The sequence below is a fragment of the Manduca sexta genome, unplaced genomic scaffold (assembly GCF_014839805.1).
Source record: "Manduca sexta isolate Smith_Timp_Sample1 unplaced genomic scaffold, JHU_Msex_v1.0 HiC_scaffold_298, whole genome shotgun sequence".
NCBI classification, from domain to species: domain Eukaryota; kingdom Metazoa; phylum Arthropoda; class Insecta; order Lepidoptera; family Sphingidae; genus Manduca; species Manduca sexta.
The window spans coordinates 42-4361 of record NW_023593999.1 but is presented as its reverse complement, the minus strand read 5'-3'; the positions used below and the strand labels follow the sequence as shown (position 1 = coordinate 4361).

The 4320-nt window shown below is 35.0% G+C and overlaps 1 non-coding gene across 1 annotated transcript; it reads left to right on the top strand.

Annotated features, from left to right (window-relative positions):
• The first annotated feature begins 3558 nt into the window (after nt 1–3558).
• On the top strand, nt 3559–3631 carry Trnar-acg. The gene has a single exon. It is a non-coding gene; the product is annotated as a tRNA-Arg (tRNA).
• The last annotated feature ends 689 nt before the right edge of the window (nt 3632–4320 follow it).

Genomic DNA, 4320 nt, shown 5'->3' with positions numbered 1-4320 from the left:
TTGTCTGTTTTGCTAGAACTGTAATCGGCGTAAGCCTGAATCATGAAACCTTCGACATTTTGACCAATAAACACTGGCTTCCGAGTTGAGATCAAGGTTGTCTAATCCAACGCATTGATCTTTTTATGGACATAAAATAAATAAACATGATTTTATTAGTCGGTGCAAAGACCAAAGTAACAAATTTCCGACAATATGGTGTCATTAGAGTAAACTGGCGCGGAAAGTTTGCGCTTCCAACTTTGAGAGTAAAATTGTCAACTTGCATTTCAAATTAAACATATCTGTGTGCGGGTGAATAGTTTTGAAAATTGTTGTGGGTAATTTTGTTTTAGTTTAGTTTTGACTGTGTTTTGTGTATTTTTCAGAATGACGTATAAATTATGATAAAAAATAATTGCGATAGCGGTAGAGAATATTATATACAATGTGTTTATAGGTTCAGGTTTTTTAAAACTAAAAAAAAGTATATTGCTTAGTTGCTTTATCTCATCAGCCAAATACAATATGAACATAATTTTACTACAGATATTAACAGAGCTCGTTAACGCTTTCCCTAGCGTCGTTGTGACTAGGGCATGCAATTATCGGAATATTCCGATAATCAATAAAAAATCGTTTTTATTTATTAGCCAAGTTATTCGGCGCATTATTTGCAACTAGTCTAAATGAGGCATTAGATAATTTTTATCGATAGTCGATATTTATCGGTATTTTTCCTATATTTATTATTTCTCTTAAATGGCCCAAGCTAAATAGTTATCAGATTGAATGCCCTAGTTGTGACTATCGCTTGAATTAGACTGTGGTGCAGTCAATTACATGATGCAGTGGTAAGTGGAGAGGTGGCGTACGTCTTTCGACAGCGCAGCGCCGCTCCGTCGCAATGCGGCGCCACAACCTCGAAAATAGTGCAAGTTGCCCTTTGTAATGCACCGGGCTCTCTTAATTACGCGCGGGTATGATGCGCTTTTTAACTATGTAACTTGTTTTGATACAAGTTTGTATGGAATTTATTTAATTGAAATGTAGGTAATTTTGGTGCTAGAAATGAATTTGGCGTTTAGGTGCTGTTTGAGACAGATATGTAATAATGCGCTTTTTGAATTTATGAATTGAACAATAAATGTTCAATAGAATAAGTACAAGTCTGCATTTATGCTAAGAAAATGGACGGCTATACCGAAAATTAAACTTAAGTTATAGAAAGCATACAAGAAATATTACCTGCTGCACTAATTAAAGTTGCCCTACAGATGTTAATATACTTAATTTGCCTCAACGTTTTAAAACTTCATCGCCGAATTTTGTTTTGTATTACAAAGGCAACATGCAAAAATTTAATTAATTATACAAGACACATTGTTTCATGGTTTGCCTATTAGTATCTCTGTTAAACAATAAACAGATCGCTAGTACATGCAATAACAAATCTCCCGTGTGTATGAAAACGAGCGAGATATAAGGAAATATCACGGTTCATATTTCATGGAACGTCTATTCGAGCCACATGAACCGTAAATAACACAGAGCCCCCAAGGAAAACGGCGCAGTTTGCACTCCGTGGTCGCGGCCTTCGAGGAGGAAATCTAATTCACTCATAATCTTAACGTATTTGTGCATTTTTCTTATTTAAATAAATACTTTCCCTGTATCTTAATTCCAAATCCAAAAAAGGAACGCAGCCATGTTGATTGATTATAAAATGCTGGCAATATATTTAAACGACAAAAAAAGTAATGCCGTAATATACAAATTCATGAAACGGCAAAGGAAAACATAAAATTTGGCGGGCACGTTGCAAATGCAAGGATGAAAATGGCGGAATGGCTCCCCGGATGGCGGGAAAAATGAAATATGGCCGCCGCAAGTCCCACTCGGTTATCCTTGCGAGGCAGGCGGCCAACGATGCAGCCGTTTTACAAATTTGTCTTTACAACAACCTGAGAGGTTTTTACAAACAACCTCTTTAGATATGAAGGAGGTAAATAATTAAATAGACCTTCTTGAGGGATGTATAGTGCAGTGATAGACATTTCAGACTAACTATTAGATACTAATTGTTCTCCTTAGGACTACCTATATAATATACGATTCGGCACTATAGAAATATTTTTAAACATAATCTTCGAATACTGTTGTTACCCAAGAGGACCAGCCTCTAGGGTTTCATTTGTGAGCTCGTCTCATTGCGTTAACAAATAGATGTTTTGTTATAATTGATTTATACAAGGAAAAAATATAAATTAAAACTGTCTATAATTTGATACGCACATGGTACACTTGTTTACTGCTATAAAACGTGACATTTCCCCACTCTTATTAAATTGGCCACAAATAGGAATGAACAGACTCAACATCGAAAGATTTGTGTGGGTGTAAATGTCAATAGGCATGCCGTAAAGCTTCTGTATAAATACGATTAGGTTCAATACTCCCCACTCTAGGTAATTCTTGTGCGCTCGGTTTTCACAGCGAATGCACGCCCATGCACGGGGATATTTGCCGCGGCCCTAGGCACACAGTCCAGTTTGAATACCTCATGGTTGTCAATACACATTGAGGTCTATGAGGGCTCCCGAACATTTCCTGGCCTTCCCTCCGCCCGTTCTAAGAGGGTTCTTTTTCCTTCCCCCACAGTTCCCAACTTTCCTCCAGACTATGCAGTCGCAAAATCGGGGGATTCCAGAATGCCATACGCAGGTTTCCCGCGGTGTTCACTTCGGGGTCCGAAATATATAATAATAATATCAGCCCTGTATTATATACTGCCCCACTGTTGGGCACGGGCCTCCTCTACTACTGAGAGGGATTAGGCCTTAGTCCACCACGCAGGCCTAGTGCGGATTGGTAGACCCGTTTATTTATTGATATACAGAGGTAAAAACTTGTTTGTTTGTACGTAGAGGTTAATTTTTGAAAGTATAAAATCGGTTAAAACATTTGTTCACTGATAAAAGTTACATTGACCTCAAGTAAAATAAAATCATTTTTATCTGTTTCTCGTTATACTGGGTGTATATTCTGGGTAAACGTTTGGCGGGCGGAACCGCATGTTAGTTCGTAATACGAAACTTATTAAAAGCACTGGCGGCTTTCATTTAGGGTGCTCACGAAATAGGTCGTGATGTATGTACGTATAATTTGATACTAATTGTGTTGGTGGAAAGTAATGAGGTGAAAAAGCTTTAAAAAGCTCCGCAATGTTTACAGTTCTGGGGAAAAGCGGAAAAATTAAACATAATATAACGTTGATATAAAATTATTTTACGGAAACGCCGGGAGAATATTATTATATAAAAACGCGATAAAATCCGTAACATAGCTTTATTTCAATGTCTAACATTCGCAAACGTAAAAAATCATAATATAAGTTTTTAAACGAAAAAACTATTTTAAAATTAATTATTTCAAAATTCATTAAAATAGACATATGCCTTGCAAAACAACCAAATAGTTCTTATTTATGTTTTAAGCGCTAATTAATGCGATTGTATAAATAGTATAAAAATACTACAAATGTGGTTTGCGTTACGTTCTTTTGCCTCATTTGTACGAGGCCCTGTGGCGCAACGGATAACGCGTCTGACTACGGATCAGAAGATTCCAGGTTCGAATCCTGGCAGGGTCGTTAAATACATTTTTTATTATTTTCTTTAAACTACTTATCTCATGTATATAATTATTTTGCTCTAAATTATAATTACAATTATAAATTTACATAATTAATATCCAGATTAGAAAGACTCGGACATAGTTACAGATACGTCTTACCTTAAATGTATAGTAAAAACTTATTTTGGCTGTTGTACAAAATTATTTAATATTATATGAAATAAAGGCTTAACTTTGTGTATATTATTAAAGATTTTTCTTTAGTAAACGATAGTAATCAGTGTTTTATTCAGACATTGAACAGTACAATTAGTTGTAGACTGGAAATAAGGAACAAATTTGTGCTTCAAAAGTCATTACCATTTGGTAATAAGTCGTTGTCTTATTAGAAATGTCCGTATACAAAAATAAAGTATTTTCAGAAAATATGCTAATATGCGCATTAAAAACGTGCAAATAACGATATAGAAAATATGAAGTATTTTACATTGATGTTTTGCTATTTCACGTTACAATAACTACCCAACGCATGACAACAAAAAATTATGACAATCTTACCAATGTCCGCTCTGTGTTATCATAAAATTATTTTGTTTTGTTTAATTAAGCATAGTTTTATCTCTATCATTCTTAGAGCAAATATTTTGTAATTAGACTCAAAACATTTACCTAAACCACCATTTTTTTAAATATCTATACACCTAT